The following is a 24,145-nucleotide window of genomic DNA, read 5'->3' on the forward strand; positions in this document are numbered from 1 at the left end:
CAAAACAGCGAAATTGAAATGAAATGAAGGGCTTTGAAACAGCCTCAAAACGAAACAAGGGCAGTCAAAACATTTCAAAAGTTTTGAAACATTTTGAGTTTCGAAGTTGAAGCTGGGCTTGCCTGCAGGGAAACAAAGTAAGGAGAGGGAGGGGGAAGAGAAGGGAAGAACTGCTCTCATATTGACTGTGACCGTTTGGCTGCCTGAGATGCTGCTGGTGCTGCTGTGCTACTTACTAAGTTATTACCTGTTGTCATTGCCAAAGTGGTGGATAGGACTGAAGCTGTAGGGGAAGAGGAGACCTCATTGGGGCACATTATTGTGTCATGTAGAGGCCCAAGCACCAATGAGGGTGCGCCTTACACACACACGTCATGAGTTTTACTTGTCAGCAGCTTGAGGTACAGTTTCCCAGAAACCCCTGCACCTATCTTCTTGAAACTAGGCACTTTGTAGCCTCATAAGGGGCTACAGAGCCTGCTGCTTTCACCCCCCTGTGCCTTCACACTTACAAATGACACAAGTTTTGCTTTCAAGACTTTGAGGTACAGTTTCTTAGAAACCCCTACACATCTCCTTGAAACTTGGCAGGCTTCATGACCTTTGAATGGGCTACCATCCATGCTGTTTTTATCCAAATATGCCAAAAAGTGACAAAGTTATAGGCAGTTTCATGCTTCCCCGTTATTGCCTATGGGCGAAACCGCAAAACAGTTTCTACGAAACAAAACAGAACAGTGCTTTTGAAATGAAATGAAACTCAAAATGAAACACTGTCCCACTGAAACAGTAAAACAGAAGTCAAAATGAAATGGTGCTGTTTCACACAGCCCTAATAGATGGTGCTTTTCATTGTTGTTCATATATTTGTGCTACAGAAATATTGCAGAACCTCATGCTAAACTCTGCATTTCATGCTTTGTTATTGTTGGTTTTAATTTTATGATGCATTTAATTTTATGATAGATATTCTGAAAATCCCCTGGCTGAAGTTGCTGCCTGATAGGCAGACAGTGCATTGTATTGCATATTATATATCCACAGGTTTTTTTGAAAGAGATCAAGTTTATGGGAAGAAAGGTATATTTTTGGGTGTGTGTATGTGTAGTATACATAAGTGCAGGTTGCTTAATGGAAGAGACTGAATTTCTTGTTTATTGTATTTTGGGATGGAAAATCCTAAGGAAAGATTTAAAAATATATTGACCCTGTCATCTGATGAAAAGTAAATGATGATGTTCCCTGTCACTTTGAGATATAAAACCAAGCACTAAGTAAAGTTAGGGGGAAAAACAGTAGATATCAGCCTGTAATATCGCAGCAATATAGCCAACCCCACCGTGTCAAAAATTATGAGATCAAACTCTTAACAATCAAGAAATTTGGAATGTTAATCACGAGACACTATTTTTTAAGTGTGTGCATGTGGTTCCTGGGATAAAGGCAGCAAGGCACAGAGCCCCAGCCCACAGCGGGCAGCCCACCTCTACCCCGCACAAATCTGGGGGGCACATGCCCCCCATGGCTCTCAGGGCCCCATTTACCACAGACTTTGATCTGCCTCCCTCCTTTCTCCTCCCCCCCCCTCCCGCCTCTTCCCCTTCACAGACTTACCAGCTTGGTGCTCTCTACATGCACCAGAAGAAAAAATCCCAAGATTAGATATCTCTATCAGGAAATCATGAGTCAGAGTTAATTTGACTCGGAAATCAGGAGTCTCATGATTTTTTTCATAACAGATGGTGTTATTTCAGCAGGAAAAGGGGGAGCTTGTTAACAAGATCATTAGTAGAAAGTCTGACTTGAGCAGATCCACAAAGCACTTAGATGTGCTGTTGCTGAGCATCCTACCCTTTAGGTGCGCAGCTCCAGGAGTAGAATTTACAATCTTGATTTAGATGCCTAGGCCCCATGTTCAATACATGGGGAGAATTAGGTGCTTAGGCTTGGCATATGGCAGTGGGGACAGACAACAGGCAACATCATATACAAGATGTGTCCGAAATCCCACTTCCCCCCAAAGGCCTGAGTTAGGCCTATGTGCAACTGGCATTCACAATCTGATATTTCCCCTTGTATTTAGAGGGGCCTGCTTTGACTGTCTGGGTATGGGTGACTGGTCCACTCTTTTCTTTGAAAACACAGTGAAGGGTGGTGGTTGTGTTAGTGGTGTTGCCCTCCTTTTTATATCATGGCCTGATAGTTACAGATTTTTCCCATGATCTGGGATTCCTGGGTTCTGGGCCCTTTTCATCTTGAGGTGGTGCAAACCTACATTTCTTACCTCTTATGAGAGTGCCCTAACCACTAGACTAGAGGTAAAACGGGGGTGGGAAGCTTCCCTCCATCTTCCTGGACAAATGTTCTATTTACTAGGCCAGGAGTTTGCAATATTTTAGAGCAGGGGGCTGCTTTAACAGAGCTTAAGCCTGAGCACAGGCCACTTCCAACCTAGCCCATGCTGCTGCCACGGCCACAGTCCCAGCTCCCCCTCCCCACCCCTTCTACAGTGCCACCACTGTGGCTTCTCCCAGCTGCATGGCTGCTGTGTTGGTGAAGTCCCCCCACAGCTCCATGAACCAGATAAAATGCCTCTGCAGAACAGATCCAGCTCACAAGCCATAGGTTGCTGACCCGTGCCTTAGGCTATCATATAAAAGGTGGGCAACACCAGCATAACTTCCTGCTCTTCCCCTGCTATGTGTTTGAATGAGAGTGACTATAGATGCTGTGATTTTTCAGTAAGCTCAATGCTGTCAGTCTATGGTAAGCAAGCTTTGAGTACAACTAACTGAGATTCGGCCCTGAAGAGACTGAGCTGTCTAGTTTGTGAATTCCAGTCATGCTTAAGCATAAGATAAGCCCTGAGAAACTCAACCTGGCCATGCACAATAGCAATACTTTAGGTGCACTGGCAGCTTAACTGGTGGAAACTTAAGTGACATAGCCTCCCTGGTACCTAGGGGACTTGTGAGGGGTTTTGTGACTACACTGTCAAAATATATCTGGTTAAAAGATATATGGTCTTTCTTTCAGTTTGCCAAATGTGAAGCACACCTTTGTGTAGATGGCCAGCAAAAACCCTATGCATTGCTCAAGACCTTCCCTTATATGATATCTTGAGGACTGAAGAAGGACTGGAATAGTTTATAGCTCTGGTCTGGCCCCCTGCACAGTGAGACGTTCCAGTTTATGCAAATATTCTGGAAATGAAATCCTGACCCCTAGCAAAGAGTTGGGGGTATCTCACGTTTCTTAATTTATAAGTGAGGATTGCCAAATCTCAAAGTTAAAATACTCAGAAATCACAGCATTTACCAAATAACCATGTCATTGAAGCTTTAACCCTTTCAGACCACCACAACCATACCCCTCTTTGCTTTACTGCCAACATCTATTAATATTCTTTTGGCAAGCGGGGAATGTTAAGAGGCAGGTGGGCTTGCTTTCCCTGGCGCTTCTGTAAGGTTCAGTAGAACCAAATAGTTATTAATGTTACAGGACTACTGTAACCAGTCTTCAGGAAAGAGAACAAGTCTCAGCTAGTTTGGTTGCCTTTAGTTCTACTTTTTCCCAACTTGAAGGGCTGCCCTCATTCCCCCGAGGCAGAAAAGAACATCCTGGCCTTTGTTAATGAATCACAAAGCACTTTCAGAACAAATAATTAATGTGAATTTGACATAGAAAATAGTTGCAAAGAACAAAAGGGGAAAAGAGTTTTCTTTAGTCCTAGGCAGCTTTCTCTCTCAGCAAAGTTTTCTTCTCTTCTGCAGGAAAAAATGAGATGATCCAAGTGCCTGTAAAAACTAGGTTCCAGTAGTTGTATCATTTTTGTTGTTGCAGACTTCACAGATAAAAATAACCAGATACTAGTGCTCTAAGTACCTCACATTCAACACGCTCAAATAGTTACTCATGAACCAGTAGCAGTGACTTTCATAGCAGTGACTTCAATGTATCAGGCCCTGCTTTGCCAGCTCGCCTGTACCCTTCCTTCCATTTTGATACAAGTTGAGTTTGAACATATCAGTCCTTGATCCTTTATTATATTACTCTCTCTACCATTCCTCTCCACTTTTCACACTAGCCAGCATATCCCATTTGCCTGTTTTACTCTGAAACAGCTCTGTGTTATCTTCCATGGCATCTCTTATGCATGTATCACTCTTACTAAGCTAGTGGACAAGGCAACCTCCATTGAAATCCTTTTTTTTTTTTTTTTTTGTGGCAACTAGAAAAAAACTGTGGCTGGGGAATGAATGGATGGGAATAATCTCTATATTTGTTATCAGACAAAAATACATGTTAATAATACATTGTATTACAAGACAGCAACTTGACCCCTTTAATTATGTAATGTTCCATTTCTTTGTATGCTGTTTTCCTTCTGTATCATAAGCCCTTCAGGGCAGATGCCTTTTCTTTCAGGTTTCAAAAATGTAGCCAAAAACAAACAGTTATTGCGGTGTCTGCTAAATTGGGGAGTGGTGAAAATGGGAAGGCTGCAGAAAGAGGTTCAGCACCTTTGTAAACCGCCACAGAAGTCCCATGATGGCATATTCTTTAGGTGGGCAGAAAGAGGTCTCATAGCCATCTGGTTTATGAAATATGGAAAGGACACACATTTGGGGCCATTTCAAAAGGTAGCTGCTGACAGGGAGTGAAGAGCAGCTCTCTTATTTAACAGTCATATGTGGACAAACAGGGAGCAATACAAATGCTCTAACTTTAACCCTGGATGAGGCATTTAAAGTTGGAGCTGTTTTGCTACATGTGTATCATTCCTATGTAACTGCTAGAACATAACTGCTGTTGTGTGGGTCAGAACAAAAGTTCCCCCGCCCCTTTCTGAACCAGTTCCAAATGTACATGTATCCATGTCATATGTAAGCACAATGACAATAACAAATGAGTAGAGGAGCACTGGCAAATTGGGCACAAAGACTTTTAGAGCCAACTGACTAGTAATGGATGTCACATAGCTGTGCTAGTTCTCCATGCCCTGACACTGGTTGGGAATGGATTCTATACCTCTTTGTATCTGTCTATTTACTCTGGCCATGGATTTGGCTATCCAACTAATTCAGTCCTCCTGGATGACAGCAGGGATTACCATGGTCCTCTTCATAAATATTGCTGTGTATTATAAGAACAAGGATGTCGGCCTCAGCATTCTTGGCCAAATCCCAGATAATTGCATTCTGCTGTTATGAAATCCCCTGCCATGTTTGAATGGACAAACATTATCTCCTTTCTGTGTTCACTGACATATGCTTTGAAGGAATTGCTGTAGTTCTACAATGAAAAAGTGTTCCTTTGGTAAAGTCTTTAGCCAAGGGGATCCTTCTTAACAAAGCGTTAAAGAAATGCCCATTATTGCCTATTCTAAATGTCTACAGTATAAGCATTTAGTAAAATGTTGCTTGTGGGGTGGCAGAAGAGTGGAATCATTCTACTTGGTAAATTACTCAGTGGTTTTGATGCTTAGATATAAGATGTACAGTGTGCCTAGGAGATGCCAAAGTTGCATCACAAGCTTACTTGGTCCTGAGCCAGTCAAAAGACATGATAAAATCATGTGAATTCTTTATATGTAAGCCTTACAGGCAACCAGAATGAGCTTTCTGCCCTCTTAAAAAGCAGACATTCTGGGGCTTGGATTTTGCTGAAAATAAAACTAAGAAATGTTGCTAGAACTGCAGTACAGAAAATTTTTTTTTTACTTAAAATGGCTACCATCACAACTAGGTGTCTGTTAAACAGTGCCAAATTGACAACCCTGGAAACTGTTGTTTAAAAACATCAAAAGCAACCATACACACTTGAAAGGAACATGAGAAATTCCATAGATTAACTTCCCTCTTAAACCATGGTAGGTAGGCAGTTTATGCTTTGGGCTTCATCAGTTCTTGGATTTCCAAAGGGTTTTGTTTTCTTGCTTTTTCTTCTAAAGCATCTGGTGCTGATCAGTCTTCGAGAGAGGAGATTGAATTGGATAGATGGTGCAGTCTGGGAGTTCTTATGATTCTATGTTCCTTCCTACTGATAAACTCTGAAAATCCCCAGATTAGTATAATATGCCCTCCCTCACAGTACCATTCAAAGCACTCAGAAACTTGAGTCGCTTCACTAGCTCATCTCTCGAGTGGGTGAGCTGTTGCAGATATAGAATGTGACTATTCTCTTTTCAGCATTAACTATGTATTGTGAGTGCTAATTAAGGGGAGGAGAGGGGAAATTTAAACACAGTCTTTATGGACTTTCCTATTCTAAATATAGGAATATATCACATTGCAATGAGAGAACATTAGTATTGATTCCATATGCATCCAAGAATTATATTGTGTGTTATTAAAAAAAATATACAAAGCCCTCCAAAGATGGCCTCTTTTTCTTTCAAGATGGCCACCGACAGGTGAAGCCCTTCCGAGCTTCTGCAGCTCAAGTCCCTTCTGCGCATTCCTCCCACTCCCTTCCCCCTGTTTCCTCTCCCCACCCCCCCAAACCTTGCCTCTCCCCAACCTATGCTTGGGGACCCCTTCTCTGCCTCCTTCCCCCGCTTTCTGAGCATTTCCCCCTGGGCTCTGGCAGCCTCGTTTGCCTCTGCCCCTCCACCACCCCCGCCTGTGCTCTCCTTTTGATTCCTGTTGCCTCCCTCCTGCAGAGCCCCTTACTTTGATCTCTGCCATCTCCTCTTGCCTTAGGGCTTGCCTACAGCCTCTGCAGGGTTGCTCTTCCCCCTCTGGGGCTGATTTTGGGGCTGTTTCAGTCCCCTTCCCAGTCCCCAGCTTCAGTGTGAGGCCCCCCCGTGGGAGAGTTAACCCTCTCCTGCCCGGGATGGCCGCCAGCAGCCAGGGCATGTGGCATGGGGATGTCTCTGTGGACCTTCCCCTCAGCCATGGCCTGCGGGTGCACACCCCTCTCCACGTCAGGGTGGAGGACTGCGCTGGAGCTCTGATGCCTCCCGGGTAAACTCAGTGCCCATCATATATTTGAGCTCTCCCAGCCTGGTGAGGGAGGTGTGTGCGGCAGGGCTGGAAATCTCGGGGGTCCACAACTTAGTTACACCCCTGGAGACCCTGGCAGTGCAGGTGGTGGCTTCCAATGCCCCCCCACACCTACCAGACCAAAACCTCACCAGCCCCTGGCGTAGGCTGACCATGGGGAGCAGGGACCCCAAGCTCAGGCACATCCTGTCCTTTCGAAGGCAGGCGTTCATGCTCCTCGTGGGTGGCACCCAGAACCTACCTCTCTCCATGACCTTCATGATGGATGGGAGGCCCTATGTGGTGTACCTCTCCCAGGGCGGGAAGTCATGCCACCACTGTGTCAGCAGCTCCCACCTGGCTGCCCAGTGCCCACTGGGGCAGTCTGCCGGGGCACCAGCTGCTGCACCTGCACAGGGGCGTGGTGCGTCTGCCTCTGGTGTGGGGACCTCAAAGGGCGGGGTTGGGAGATCCTCCAAGCCCCCCTCCAGCCCTACTCCATCTGGGGGGATTGACCCCTCTGGTGCTGGCATGCCACCCAGGGGGGGGCCTGGAATGTCCTCCCAGCGTTCTCCTGCCCTTGTGGTGCCTGATGCCCCACCTGGTAGAGGGGCTGGGGAGTCCTCCCAGTCCCTCCCTGTCCCAGTTCTGCCGGGGGTGGCTAGCGTCTCAGGTACTGGAGCCCCATCAGGTGGAGCAACCAAGACCTCCCCTCCACCTCTGCCTCAGTCGAGGCGGTGGACTCGGAGGTGGCGAACCCCAAGCAGCCCGGCCCGGCCCTTTCGGGGGAGGTGCCGGCTGCTCCTAAGAAAGCTAAAAACAAGAAGCAAAAAGGAGCTTCAAAAAGGAGCACCTGCCCCTTTGAGGCCTGCCTCTGACAGCACCAGGGAAAATGTAGCCAGGGAACCTGACCCCACCCTGCCTGCCCCCCCAGAAATCCCACCACCTCAGGCCAGGACTGAGGTTGTCCCAGGACCATCTGGCAACCCTTTGCCCCCATCCCAGCTCGTGGGGCATGTGAGCAGCAAGGTACAGAGGGAGTGCCTGCCTCCCCAGCATCAGGCACAGGAGACAGCAGAGGGCCCTGCCACCTCCCGCCCACTCCCCTGCCCACTGAGGCCGCTGAGGAGGAGATGGAGTGCCTGCCCTCCGAGCACCACAAGCGGCCCCGGGAATGGGATGACATTTGCCTCCCAAAGCGGATGGGGATCGATCTCCGGGATTTACCCAGCCTGCAATTGGGAGGGGCTTGGTGGATTGGAGCCCCCCACCTGGAGTTCTCTGGGGTGCAGGTGGATTGGAGACACCTGATCCGGGGGGCTCCAGTCCATCCACTCCCCACCCTCAAGTCCAGAATGGGCAAATCCCAGACCACAGCTCCCTCCTCTGCCTTCTTCCCCCTCCCATCCTGAAGACAGCACTGGAGGTAGATCTGTGCTGATGTAGCCCAGCTCTGCTCTCATGCAGGGACAAACAGAAGTTAATGGAGGCTCTCTGCTCTGGAGCACCTTCATCTGAAACCTCATTAAATCAGGGTTAATTGTCATGTGATTGGGCATTTTTAAAGCACTCTGCAGCCATGCACTTCTGTCAGGGCATGGCTATAGAGTGCTTTCAGGGGGCTGATCACAAGACAGATATTGCTTCTGTCATCACCCCGCTTTATTTTCATAGTGCCCTGTGACCTGGAGGGGAGGGTATTAGCCACATTTTACAGATGGGGAACTGAGACACAACAGAAACTAAAGTAAAAAATATCAAGTTATTCTAGGTGTCCAGGTTGGGACACTTAGCATCTGATTGTTCAGAGTAGGCACATCTACACAAGATGCTTTACTCAAAATTAAAGCTAATTACTATGCAGTAAGCATCACTGTTTACACATGCAGATGTTTACTGCACAGTAATTTTCTCTAACTGCAAGTAAATTTGCTACCCGTAAATACAACTAGCAAATTTACTTGTGAGTAAGTACTGTACAGTACAGCATGCGTAGATGGCTGACTGAGAGCAAATTTGCTCCCTGTCAGCCAGGCAGCAGGCAGCAGGAGATTGCTCCCTGCCCCCAGGAGCTGCGTGTTGTGGTGGGCTCTGCCACCAGAAAGACCTCCACCTCTGACACCTTTAATGTCCTCTTGACCAGACAGCAGGGAGCTTCAAGCCCTAGTTCTGCAATAGTGGAGCGAGGGCTGGGAAAAAGCTCCTAGCTAGCTGCCCCACTGGTGGATTGGGGCAGGGGGCTAGGACCTACTTCTTTCCTGCAGCTCTTTGCAAGCACCCTGCCCCCAGTTGAGGAGCCAGGGCTGGGAGTTCCCTGCTACCAAGGCAGGGGAACTTTGTCTTCATCTGGGTTCTGGTAGCAGAGCCCGCCCCAGCAGCAGACAGCTCCCAGATAATTTAAGATTGCACAGGCCACCTTCCAAACTTTTCAGTATATGACATACCCTACAAGGCAACATGTTGCACTAGAGCATATGTGTATGTGTGTTTCCTGTGGGGGCCAGTGCAGGGCTGGAGGGGTCAGGTAGGGGCTGGTGCAGGGCTGGAGGGAGTGGGAGCAGACTGCTGCCAGGAACAGCAAATCTTCTCCTGCATCACTGCACATGTAGACACCTGCCTAGGGTGGCAGCAGTCTGCTCCCACCCCTCTGGCCCTGCACCAGCCCCCACCTGACCTATCAAGCCCTGCACTGGCCCCCACAGAAAATGCTCATACGTTCTGGCATGACACGTTGCCTCATGTTGCATAGGGGCTGGCCCCAGCAGCCTTACCTAGGGTCCTGAGGGCCTCCAGGTGTCTCCTGGCCCCGTGTTCCCTGCCAGCCTCTGTGGGGGCTAGTGTAGGTCCAGATGGGGTAGAAGCAGACTGCTGCCAGGAGCAACAAATCTGCTTCCACATCTGTGCATGTGTCAATTTCTGCCTGGGGTGGGTTTACTGTAGAGTAAATTACTGTAGAGTAAACCCACCCAGAAGCATTTGCACATGTAGACACACCAAGTATGTAATGCTGTACCAAAGCTGAGTTATTCAAATCACAATTCCCTTTGTCTTGAGTCAAACTCTGTGGGAAACAGATTTGAGGCCACTTGGCACCCAGAAAATAAGAAACACCTGCCAGTGTTCTCCTGTGAAAAGTTTGGTTTGAGTGACTTTTCTCTGGGGTAAAAAAAAGAGAATGTGGTAATGTAATTAAGGACTACTGCCTCATGAGTACAGACAGTACGCTGAATTAATGTTACATTTTTGTTCTGGAATTTCCAAACTTTTCATTTCTTAACTGCAACCTTGGTAATGTTATTTTTACACTATTTAAATTAAGTGTAATATCCTAGGCAGACAAGGTTCTTTGGGTGAATCTGATAACTTTTATTAGACCAACTAAGATATCAGATTCACCCAAAGAACCTTGTCTGCCTATGTCCCTGGACCAACATGGCTACAACCTACACCCTTGTAATATCCTAGTTTATTTTAAGAAGCAAATTGGAAAAAACAAATCACATGGCATCATTTTGACACTAATGACAAGTTTTACTAGTAACATTTGGGTCATTAGTAAAGATTCAACCTTTATATTACTCTGTCATTTGAACTAATAGTGTAACTAACGTCAGTAGGGAGCTGTTCTCCCCTACGTAGACCAGTGTTACAGGGAGAAGAAACCCAGTTTCTATAGGTTTCAGAGACATTTGTTGACAGGATCTGAAGGGAATATTGAAACTGGAAGAATCCCCTGGAAAGGAGTATAGAAAGAAGGTACTAGTTCTTCTCTCCATTTCCCCCTGCCACTTGACAACTTTTGCCCCATCTCCTTCAAACTGGCCCGCCTCTCTCACTCACAGTCTGAGGCCCAGGTTAGGTTTTCCCTTATGCCTACTCCCAATCCCAATCTCCTGGCTCCTCATCCCACATCTTTCACACCTCTTGTTCTTTGTCCTAAATATTTTTGGTTAATCAATCCAACTTTTCCACTTTATACTCTGCCTCATCATCAGGTTTGACTCCTACTTTCAATCTTGCTTTCCTTCTCCTCCTACACTCACAGCCACTCCCAGTCTTACCTGTTGACTCCTCATATCATCTTTATCCCAGTTTGTATTCCCCATCCAAGCTCCTAGCCCCAATTTGTTCACCTACACAGTCTCTTACACTGGCTTCCTTTTATTTTAAATTCTATGACTTCTCCATACCACTGGCTTCCAATCACAGTTCCCTTGCCCAGGCAGTCCCAATTTATATAACACCAGTCATGATGGCCAACAGTGGAAGTGATGGGGCAGGTAGCAGTACAAATAGTAGTGGTGATGGAACTAGGGACCACAGGGTGAGCGTCTATGTGACCTGCCTGCCACTGAGGGTCATGTCCAGTAGGGCTCTAGGGCCCTAGTTTTTATGGCAGGTGTGACAGCGTGGGATCCTAGGGGTGGCCGTGAACTCCCACAGCACCCCCTACTATGAAAGTTGGTGCCAAAGCACCCTCACCATCTTGCCCACCACATCTTTGATGTTAATAATGTTTAAGGGAGGCTGCCCTTTTGTCCTCTCTGACATGGTACCCTGATGTATCCCAGTCTGTGTTCTGTCTTGGGTGACTTGTATAGCCCATAAGGCTAGAGTATACCATGGCTCCAACCACCCCTGTACCACACCCCAAGCCTCACAGATGTACCGGATGCTGTTTGGTCAATTTCCCTCTCCATGCCCCACGGGCACTCTCTGGCTCACCTTGCAGCCTGCGCCCCACTGGGGCATCTCACTGACCCCCTTGCTCTGGGGCTGGGGTTGATACACCCCTGAACATTGTGCCCTCTCTAGCACTAGGGTCCCCACGCTACTGTGGAGCCCCTATGAGGCCTCCTCCAACCCCTAATAGCCTCACCCAGTCTTCCAGTGTAACAACAACAACAAAAGCAATAACACAAGCCAATCAGCTATAACACAAATCTAAACCTCCTGGCTAAAATGTTCTCCAAACCACACAACATCTCTCACCCATATAACTAGTGGCTTGTACATCCAGGCCTTTCCCTTTTCCCCTTTCAGGGCCAAGCTCTTTTCCTTAATCAAACAGCACTCCTTCTGTCTGACTGCCAGTTGAGAGAGAGCAAGAGCACTGTCAGCCTCCTGTCTGGGTCTTATAGTGGTCAGCCCTCCCCCTTCCGGTCAGCTGACCAGGTGTGGGCCCTTAACTCCTCCTGTTTGCCCCTAGCAACCAACACCTGAGCCCATACTGCTGCTTTTCAGTAGCAGGCACCATCCCTTCTTAGCCTTACCCCCAAATTCCCTGGGCGAACCAGTACCCCAGTGGGGTTGATAGAACAGCTCTGTGGGCCAAATGCAGCTTGTGGGCTGTATCCATGAGTTAAACAGTACAATTAACCTTAGATTCAATCTTGGAAATAGTTGAATCGGCTTGACTGAAAATGTCCACAAAAAAAAAAAAAATTCAGCTGGAGGCAGACTTGCTGCATAGAAACTTTCACATCAAAGTTGGGCCAAACATTTTACAATAGGATCTTAAAATAGTTAGTATTGCATGGCCTTAGAAATAGGTGGAACTACTGGTTCTACCCATACCAAGATTCTTAGTAACCAGCAGATTGAAAAGTCTTTTCAGTTATGCACGACTAAACTGGGACCCAACTCAGGACCTAGAAGCTCAATGCATTAGATCTTATTTCCAATCCAGCTATCCCCTTACACTTTTTCTTCCTATAATCCTCATTCAAGCATCTTCATATCTCAGTGGTCATGTCTACACATGCAATTAACATGAGGCCATAAATTCCAATGGATATTGTGCTAGAGTTTATTGCTCCCAGTTGCATCATTTGCACGTATACCCAGGATCACAGTATGTTGAGCCAGGTTAGAGCAGCTCTGATTGGTAAGGAGCCCAGCCTGCTAGCCTGGGGCTGCTCCAGCCCAGCTCACTGTGCTGCAGAGGGGCTGGCTATGGCATGAGGGTGCTACAGTGTGGGGCTAGCTGGTAGCCCACTCAGCCAGCTGGGTCAGTGTCTATATATGCATTAGTTCACATGAAAAAATTCTGCAGCAGGATAGTACTTGTATTTAATTAGTTTCCTCCATCCTTATAGCACTGCACATGTAGACACAAGACTGCAGAGCTAATTAGGCAACTGCAGTAAACATCCTGTGTAGATGTGCCCAGTAGTAGGGGTTTTGCTCCTACTTTACCTCCCTTGCACCGCTGTTTACTGTATTGAAGTGGACATGAATCAGGCTCTGTGTGGCATACTTCCAAGGAGATGCATATGTCATTTATCACATGCAGGGAGCATATTTGTCACATCTAAGGAGCATATTTTTAATGATTTGGAAAATGTTATTAGTATTTTTCAGTTTTCCCCTTTAACAACGTGCCAGGTTTTTCTTTTCTCTTTACTTTCTTTCTCTCTTTTTTACTTCTAGACATCATGTAGAAATATATCATAAAAACCGGGGATGGATCTTATGATTAAGAAGGAAGGAAAAAAAAAGACTTTTGCCAGGGATCTGGAACATACAGGGGAAGGGCCTGAGCCAGAGTTCTCTTTTCTGCTACAAAATTTGTTTCTAACTGGCAAGCAAAGGCAAAAAAAAAAGTTCTTGAATCTTCTCCAGATTGCTTACGATTTCTGCTTGCTGCCAATGTTCCTTTTTGAATTGTCTGAAGTTATTTCAATGGAGAGCTGCACAGTCTCTTAAAACTAGGAAAGTCAAATAGGCAGTAGCACTAGGAAGCTGGTGTTTATTGCATTTTTGTTTTATCCTCCACCCTTGATAACATTTGTTTCTTTTTCTACCCTCTTTTTCTTCCTCATACTTTTAGTTTTATCTTTTTTTTTTCTCTCTACCCATCTCTATCCTTTCCCCATTCTATTGCTTATATTAAACAGTAAATTAAGTTGTCAACTGACTGTGCCATTATTAGCAAGCCAGGAGCTGCCTGTTTAAAAAAAAAAACTACAAAAATTCCATGTAGAGCATTTTGAATGGTTTATATTCCCTTCCATCAAGCTCAAACAAAGGCATATGCCAAATCTATGTTTTCATACTCATGAATGAAATATTGAACTTGGAAAAAAATTAACAAAGCTAGATTTATATTTTCACAGCTGAGGACCACACACTTCATGTCGAGTACCTCAATTCCAATCTGGGTGCGCAATAATAAAACTGTAAGGAAATTCAGAAGTTCAAATGCCATATGAGAAATGGAAAGACAAAGAGTTCCTTTTAAAGCTCTCTCTTCCAGCATCCCTGAGAGAAAATAAATTACTATCTCTAGTCTACACTCTGAGGCCTAGGAATAAGAAATGTTTTCTTTGTAACCCAATGCTACATGCTGAGGTTAATGGAAGTCCACAGCCCCTGTTTCTCTGTCCCCAGTTTTCCACACCAAGTATGACTAGTATTAGTAATTTCTTAGACAACAACACTGCAGGTGATACTATTTATATGAGTACACATTTTTGGTATTTGAAACATCTTGCTGAGATTTCCTGATGAGAATTTATTTAGAGGCAAAAGCTTCTATTTTCAAATCTGTTCTTTGCAATTTGATTAGAACTTAGTTTTAGAAAGAACAGTTTTATAAAGCTTGTAACTTTCTGATGGCTAATAAAGGAATTCTTTGATTTATGATATAGGTACAGCACTATCATCATTAGCATCATCATCATCATCATCATCATTTCCCTTATTGCAGGTTTGAGGCCCTGTTGTACTACAAGATGGTCAAACACACAACAGAAAGATGGTTCTTAGTATAAAAGGGGCTCATAGTATAAAATGAGACAAGAGGTGACTACATATAAACTAGAAGAAAGACCAGATAACAATAGGATAACTTTAGGTAGTATGAAGAACAATATGGCTGCAAATCTTGCTTCAGCTATAGTAAAATGATACTGTGAATTATGAATACAGCAGTGGCTGCAGATGAGGTACCTACATTACCTTTAGATGCATCTATTTTTTGAAGTAAGCTGTGTACATTTGTTTAGTTATGGGCATTCTTTAACAAGGTATTAATAAATGGGAAGAAGTCCAAAGGAGGACAATAAAATGATTAAGTAGCTGGACTGACTCTAAGAGGAAAGATTAAAAAAAGCGATAACTAACTATAACAGGAATAAGTGATAGCCAAGAGGAAGTCATTATAACTGTCTGCAAATACTGGAAGAGAATAAACACTGAAGAGGAACTATTTAATGTGCACAAGGGTATTATTACCAGGAATAATATGATGCAGTTTATTAAAGGAAAGCTTTGAAGAGCTGGATCTATGAAGACATGGAACATTTCCAAAGGAGATAGTGTGGTAGATAATCTATTGTAACTTTCTGTTTCAATTAGGGTTTATACTGGATCCATAACCTTGGTATCTAAATGGAATAGATTTTATAGAATCATAGAAAGTTATCCCCACTGCCCCCACTTCCCTGTGCTGCATGAGGGCCTCTGCCACAAGCCCCCAGAAGCCTTGACAGCCACTGCAGCAGCTGATGAGTGCAGGGCTTTTTCTTTTTTTTTTAAAGAACTGGGAGCTGGGGCTGGGCATTTTCTTCAAGATTAACTCACACTGGAAGAGATGGTGGGTGGGCTACTAAGTTGATCAGGGGACAGGAAAATATATCATACAAGAGGAGTCTAAAAGAGCTTGGCTTGTTTAGTGAAATTAAAGTTGGAATGGAATATGATTGCTTTTTATAGATACTTCAGGGGATACAAGTTTAAGCTTGGTATAGAAACAAAGGAGTATAAACTGGCCATGAGTAAATTTAGGGTGGGACTTAGAACAGGGTTCCTACATAACAGAAAAAGGAGATCCTGAAACAATTAGAAAAATGGAGGCAAAACAAACAAACACATGCCCCTTACTTTTAAATTGGTGATCAATGAGTTTTTGGAAGAGTTTGTTTACATGATATGATGATATTGTTGGATTCAGTGATCCAGGAGCTATATCTTCCTTTCAGGCTATTTCAGCTGTCCCTCACTTGGATTCTGTGTTTAAACCACTCATCCTGCACTGCCTAAACACGCATGAAATATTTAAAAAGATGTAAGTCTCACGCTTCTCAGTAAACACTTCAAAAGATATCCTCATGGAAAAGGAAGAAAGCATTAAAACACAAATTATTGGGCTCAGGATTGTTTATTTCAGTAGCATAGGGAAAAAAAATTCCCACTACTGCTTGAATCACAGGGTGAAAGCTAGGGCTGTGCGAAGCTTTGGTAGCCAATTTGTTTTGGAGGCAATTCGGCTCAATTCAGTGGCTGAATCTCTGAACTCAAATCAAATCAGGAGACCCATTAAAAGGTCCAAATCAAATCGGAAGCCTCTGAATCGATTCAGAGAGATTCGGCACTGATTTGGAGATTCAGCCATAGGCTAAACAGGCAGCAGTCCTTGATGACACTGGACACAGCTGCCTCCAGCTGGTAAGTTGGTTGTGGTGGGTGGAGGGGGGAGGGAAGGGGCGTGGGGGGGCAGGTCAATGCCCTCACAGTGAGGGAGGGATTGGGGCTGGGGCTGGGACAAGCTGCCCAGCTGGCGTAGGAGGGCACGGGGTTCAGGGAGGAGGGCTTCTGCCACTGTGCTCTTCTGATGGCTCCTCCAGCGGGTCTTGCCATCAGTCCAGGAGGACTTGGGATTGGGCATGTGTTCTTGGATCTGCACAGGGTGGGCTGGCCAGGCTGCACTCCAGATGGCAGAAGGTGCTGGGAGTGGGGGGCTATGCCCTCCTGCCAATCGCACAGCCAGGGCAGGGAGGCATGAGATGGTGCCTCTCTACTGCCTCAGACAAGTGGCAAGCAGCAGCAGAAACCACTCCAGCCTCCCCGTGCCTCCTGGACAAGTTGCAGCTTTGCCCTGGCTGGGCGAGCAACAGCAGGGCATGAGGGCACCCAGATCGGGGAGGGGCTGGTGGCAAGGCCTATAGGGAATTTTAGGGTGGCTATAGCTCCCCTATAGCCTCAGCTCCACTGTACTCCATAGGCTGGATGCACTCTAGTCTGCAGCTGGGGCTAGCCTCTCAGAGCACAGCCCAGCCCAGCCCACCCCACTCCACATAGATCCGGGGGCACATGACTGCTCCCATGCCCTCCCAGACCACCAGAAGAGCAGCTCCCAGACCAGCAGTGCACAGCAGCACACAGTGGTGGCAGACAAGCTCCCTGAGTCCCACGCCCTCCTACCCCAGCTGGGCAGCTTGTCCCAGCCCCTATCCCTCTCTCGCTATAGGGGTGTTGATCTGCCCCCCTCCATGCTTCTTCCCTCCCCCCTCTGCCCACCACAACAGACTTACCAACTGGAGGCAGCTGTGTCTAGCATGGTCAAAGACTGCTGCCTGTTTAGTCAAATCTCCAAATTGGCACTGAATCTTCAAATCTGATTTGGCCAAATTGAATTGGGACAGTGACTTGAATTACCGAGTCAAATCACTGTCCCTCCGAATAGGCTGTATCCAAATCCAAATCTGAATCAAATACTTGCCACTTTACACAGGCCTAGTGAAAGCCTATAGTTTCTATCATTCATGGGGTTAGAATAGTTGATTATAATGATCTCTTCCACTTTCAACTCTGTGGACCTGCAAAATCCTATATCCTTTGAGAGCTCTTGGTGTGTTCTGTCTGAATAACTGTGGGTGTGTTGGTCTAATTTAGAGTCTATTTAATACCATTTCCTCCGCCCCTCTGATTTTAGCCATCATCTCCTTCTTTAGAAGATGTCACCATGGGTGTGGACCGAACCGTCATTTGTTGCATGATTGGCCCCTCAAAAGTACTCTAAAGCCATACCCAGACAGAGGAGAATAGCTGCAGAGCCCTCCAATTGCACAACAAATTAAACCTCATTGTATGAGGGTTCAAATGAAGACGCTCCAAAGCAGAGTGTTTTCCTTAATTTCTGTCTGCTTTGGCTCCAGCACAGCCTAGCCCCAGTTGCTGTCTGGATGGGAGGGGGAGAAGGCAGGGGACAGAGGTGCATTCTGGGATTTTCTTAACCCTGATGGAGTGTGGGGGAAGGAGGGGTGGATGGACTGGAGTCCCTTACTTTGGTGGAGCTTCAGTCTACCAGAAAAACACAGAACAAACCTCCCACCCCTGCCTTCTCTCCCGTCATCCAGAGACAACAGCAGAGTGGTTTAAGGGGGAGGAGCTAGGGGGAGAGAATGCACAGGTGCAGCGTCTCTCCCTGGATTGGCTCCAAACTGGAGCTGATCTTCCACTCTCCCAATCTAACAGCTAACATCTGTTGGGTCAGGATGATTGGTCTAACTGTGGTGCTTTCTATAAATCACCATGAATTTGACCTGGGAGCTGCACTTCTGCCTGCACCTCATGCTGCATCTTATCACAAGATAAACTGAGGATGAAATAGCTTTTATCCCAACAGGATTTTTTTCTGCAGCTTGGGCCTCCAAAGATTACTCTAAACACTGCCCACCACAGACCCAACAATTTATCATCTCTTTGATGTACTTATCTTGCCTAGTGCAGGCGACTGCTATATAATCTGGAACTGGCTTTCAACCTTTCTGTCCCTTGGTTAATGGCGTATCTGGGATAACCAAGTCTGCCTGGAATTTTGATGTGTAAATTAGTATGACAGAATACAAAATACTTAGAGAAGATTTAAAGTGGAAAGATTGTCACTCTATAAAAAATATCAGATTATTTCCACAAAGTCCACATAAGGAGAAGCTTCTGGGGTATGCCAGAAGGTTATTGCATCACATTATTAGAAATGTTTGAGCTACTCTGTGGGGGCCACAGATATTATATGGAGAATAATGATTGGAGCATGTGATCGAGGTTACTTGCAAAGAGGCTTGGCATTTTTAGTTGGGGTGGAAGATGCAAGGGGGAAGACAGAAAAGTGTACTTACCTTTCATCATACAAGCAGCCTACAGGCAGAGATGAACAGGCCTGTTCTCTTCTAAGTTACTAGCAAAAATCTTCATTTTATATAATTAAACTTAGTGTTAATGTTAAAGTACAGCCAATCTACTGAGATTATAGGGCATTTTTACACATATTCTGGGTGGAGGGGCACTTTAATTAGAATGGCTCTGAAAGCTGCTCTAATTAAAGTGCCTGCAGTGTCTCATGTATTCAACTTCCCGCTCTTCAAAATGACAGCAGAGGCATTTTAACTAAAGCTCATTGGACAAGCTTTAGTTAAAGCACCCCCCAGCACCATTTTGAAGCACAGTGACACTGAATACACAAGACATGGAGGCTGCTGAAGCATGCTAATTAGCACACTCCTGCAGACTCAGTTAATCAAGTCTGCTTTGACATGTTGTGATTACAGCACATCAGAGAAGCGTCCTTACATGTCTACAGGTACCCATATATTTTAGCAGGGAGTTCTGTGAAATGACCTGAGAAATCGCATAACAATTTTTGCAAAATGTCCTCAATTTTTCTTTGTGAACTAGTTTGTCATGGAATCCACGAGACCACCAGACTTCTCTGTCTTCACCTCAGAAATGGTGATTTTGAGATTTCTTCTGTGTTTAGTTCAAACTGATTTTTGTACAAAAGAAAGATATATATGCATAAAAATAGAAGAAGTCTAGCGGGCAGGGGGGTTAGACCCAATGATCTCACAAGGTCCCTTCCAGCCCTAAACTTCTGTGAATCTGTGAGAATGGACTTGTCGACACTCAGACAAAATACAAATCAAATGCAAATACAAACCCTGGTTTCAAATATGCTGAAATGTAGAGAACTTGCCAAAGGAAGCCAATGATATATAGATTCCTCAGTGTCAGAAGGCTGTCAGTGTGAAGTAAATTCAAAAGTTTTTTTTTAACTGATAGATTTAAGGTCCAGTATGGGCCTAGCGGTGGAACCATATAGTTGTTTTTTTAGAGATAGAACAGCAGGGAATGAAGGATGGATAATGAAGTATTCATCCTTTTTCAGATTGGACAAGAATTAAAGGGCTAATCTATATATTACACGCACACACACAAATATACATGTTTTATGTTAGATTTTGTCAAACTTCAGTTCCTTTTCTGAACGTTAGTCCTCTGGGTGTGCAACTATGTTCCTCATCTGTTTTGGGAACCCACGATATGTGAAACTCTTCTCATGTGAGCACATGAGTTGGCAACACTGGGAACTTCAGTGGTTTTATATCTGAATGCATTTACACTTTGCAGTCATTTGCATAGGATGAGGATTCAGTCATACTTATAGCTTTGAAGAATTAAAAATAATGGTGGGGTTTTTTATTTCTTTTTTATGTGGGTATTCCTCAGTATTCCATGGTGCAACTGAAAGTTCTGCTTTGACTTTCTACTAACTTCTCAGGTGGGGAAGAACCTCTTCCTACCCTCCAATCTCCAGACTGAATAGGAATAAAAGGCTGGATCCACATTCACCACATTGCAATAGGTGCCTAAATGCAATTTGGATGGAATTTATGTGCTGAAGTTGCATCTTATCCAGAATATCCCTGATCCATTAGCTACAGAACCCCCTTAGGTACCGAAATATATTTGGCACCTACTTTTTAGACTCCAGAGAAACTAAGCTTAGGTGTCCACACATAAGTAACGGCACCTAAGTTTGAGCAGCTAGATGCCTGACTTCTGTCTAAGCTCCATTTAATATAGAATAAAGGTTGAGCAACTAAAATGTTCCCTAATTCCATTACAGGCCTGATGCACTAGGCATAATCTGTGCCTGTCTAATGCACATGAACAGCACTGAATCCATTACAAAGCGGATTTCACTCAAAAACATGACCAGAGGGGGCAGAAGTTGTGGTGGTACTGACTCTTCAGATAATAGCAGACTCAGGGAGTTCTCAGATAATAGTTCTCAGGGGCTGCATCTACATGAGACATTGACTGCTCAGTAGCTCATTACTACTGTGCAGTAGCATCATGTAGCAGGAAGCATGATGCAACACTACTGAGCCGTAGTAATGAGCCACTGCACAGTTAGCATCACCTAAAAGCTGTTCTGCAAAGCTACTGCTCAGTAACTCCTCCTAGTTCCAGGTGCGCTGGAACAGCAGGGGCACAAATGGAGCAGTAGAGATGCTCTAGCCAGCAGCCAGAGTGTCTCACTGGAGCACAAAGTCTCTGTTTGTTCTGGCGTATGCTAATTTTACATGCTCTGTGCCGCTTTTTTTCCTGGCACATTTTTTTTTTTCCTGCCAGGAAATCCTGGTAGTAAATTTCACCCTCTGCACTGCAAATTCACAGCACAGGACACATTTGAATGTTCCACACATGTGGTTTGTGGTGCCACAAAGAGGTTTGTGATGCCACAATCAGCACATGCCTGCACACCTGGACATGGCCCTAATGTGCAGCCCTTACTTAAATGCATAAGCTCTGGAGAAGGCAGGGGGTCAGAGACATCCCTGCATTTAGTATGTACTACTGGATGCTCCTAGGCAGTTCCTTACACAGTGTCAGAGTTCTCTGAATCACATTTTAAGGGGCAACTAATTCTCCCCATGATCTATGTGGGGAACCTGGAGTGGAGCCTAACTGTGTTTCTTTGACTCGCTCTTGAGGCCAGACACCTAGTATTTAGGCTTTGTGATTCCCCAGATGGAGGTTCCAAAGACCAAGTCTGAAATTGCTTTAAATAATTCTGTGGCCTCCTCTACATATTACAGGTATCACACAATTAACTGGTTAATTGCACAATTACCTTGAGACCAGCTACAGGTGCGAAGTGGCTATCACATAATAAAAAGCTCCAACTAGCTATAAAGTTAGACCTTAATAATGTGTACTAACTTTATAGCTGATTGGTAATGAGCTTTAATTTGCAAGTGTAGCATGTCTCCCTGGCAGCTGGGAACCCCATAAGCTGTGGCTTCCAGCCATAGGGGTGCATATTGCCCAGCTGGGTCTGTGAGTCCTGCAATTGCTGAGGCCTCTTAGCTGCAGCAACTATGGATTCTGGATCCTGGCAGCACCTCGCACCTACTGGGACCCAGAGTCCCACAGCTGCGGATGCTGAGCCCCTGAAGCATGTCTCCCAGTGCCGGGACCCACCTGGATCCTGATAGCAGCAGGGCACAGCTATGATCTCCCAGCCCTGATCTCCCATGGTTCATTTTGCATGAAAACCCTAGAGTGGGGGGATCCCCACTGTAGTGATTCCCCTGCCCCGTGGGATGTGTGAAACCCCCAAAATGTGTGAATCACCACTGAATTGATCCTCCCACCCTGAGGGTACATGAAACCATAGGCGATGTGTAAGTGCTGACAGTGGCTGGGATGGGGAAAGAACTCTGCACTACCATTACTGCCCCTGCTGCTGCTGAGCACTGAATTCAGCTGGGTTGCAGTCCTATGTTCCACCCCTGGTGCAGAGATCACAACACTGCTGCCACCCCTACTGCTGGTGGGCCCTGGATCCAGCCAGGCTGCATTCCTGTGCCCCATGCTCTGCTGTCAGTGCAGAAATTGGGGGGGAGGAGCAAACGCCCCACTCTTGCCCCCTTTATACATTGCCCATACACGAAACCCACAGGGCAGGGGGATGCTCGCTGTAGTGATCTCTCCACCTTGAAGGTTTTATGCACCCCTGGGGAGGGAGATCGCTGCAGCAGCAATCTTTCAGCTACTGGGGGAGTGTAGGGTGCCTCCTGCTGCTGAGAGCCCCTCAGCTAAGAGGGCTCCCAGTCACGAGAGCTTGCTTCTTGCCTGTGGAGGGGGAGTTTGGGATTGGGATGCAATGGGATATCATACACAGTCTCACAATTGGACCTCCTACCATGCATTTGTGGCATGGCAAGTGGCTTAATTATGTGAATCACACACTAGATTCCACTGCATCTTTACCTGCACGTGTAGAGGGGAACTATGTACTGCGTTTACTTAAATAGAAGACAACCCTGATTATAAGATGATCCCCAATAATTCAATTCTGTATGTAGAACATTTATAAATTTGTTATCATTTTTCAGGGATAGAATCTAATTATTAGAGGTCTGCCTTGATTTTTACAGTATGGAAAATAAATCTGGGAAGTCAGGTAGCCCCTTTGCTCTCTGCTTCCCCCATTTTCCCCCTGGCAGACCCTTCCCCCTGTCCTTACTGTCAGACCCTGCTCTCCCTAAGCATATGGAAGTGGGGAGCATATTTGTAAACTATAACCCTGAAATTAAATATGGCTGTAGCAATTTGTATATAGTACCCATGCACTTAGTTCATCCAGAATTGCTGCATGTTATCTTTTTTTTCTTTTAAACTGCTGCAAATTTTAGTATAGGTACTCCATAAACACACTTTGGCACCTACTTATATATTCCTGCTGCTCATTGTCATAGGCATCTGCCTGGTGCTGTTCACCATCTTCTTTGCCTCAGGGCTGGTAAGAAATGAGCCACTCCATTCCCTGCCCCATTAGCCCTTTGCCCTGCTTGGCCACCATCGGGAAATGCTGTAGGATAGCAAGTCTCCCAATCCAGCCCAGTAGCTCCCCCCAGGGTTTTATTTCTGAAAAATTCACTAATAGTACTACATACTTCAACTCAAAGAAAGGGCGCCAAAATACAAGTTAACCCAGGGAGGCATTTTCCTGAAAGCTGGCCCTGCTTAGGATTTACAACATAGTTGAGCTGGGCCCCAGGAAAGTCAACAGCATTTCAAGTCATGGTGACCCCACAGCTCAGAAGTGCTCAGTATGTGTGTGTTCTCCAGAGGCCCCCACAAAGAATCCATGTGCCAATTATCCCCCACTCATGACTGGAACCAAGTGTGCTTGTCACGAATCCTGGAATCCTCAAAAAAAAAAAAATACAAATAAAATGCAGGGCAACCTGGTCCAACTTCATCTCATGGAAGACAGGGCCACACTAATCATATGTTATAGGCGGGTAATGGTGGGGTTATGAGTGAACTGTTTGGGATTCTGTTTTGTGGTGGTTCTCAGGAATTTAAGGCTGGTGAAGAAACAGGAATAATTGGAAATGGGAAGGAAAGGCAATGCTCATTTGTGGGAACGAAAAGGAAGTAAAAATACATTCCATGGAGTGGCTCACCATGACTTGAAAAATAGTTGGCAGTCAGGGACAGCACTTAATGGACACTACCATATGTCCTGTTCAAATGAGCTGCACTAATCTTTCCTCATGGTAGGTTGCCATCAGCATGTT

Source organism: Crocodylus siamensis, chromosome 2, assembly GCF_052110815.1.
Source record: "Crocodylus siamensis isolate JL-2025a chromosome 2, ASM5211081v1, whole genome shotgun sequence".
In the NCBI taxonomy this organism is placed as follows: domain Eukaryota; kingdom Metazoa; phylum Chordata; order Crocodylia; family Crocodylidae; genus Crocodylus; species Crocodylus siamensis.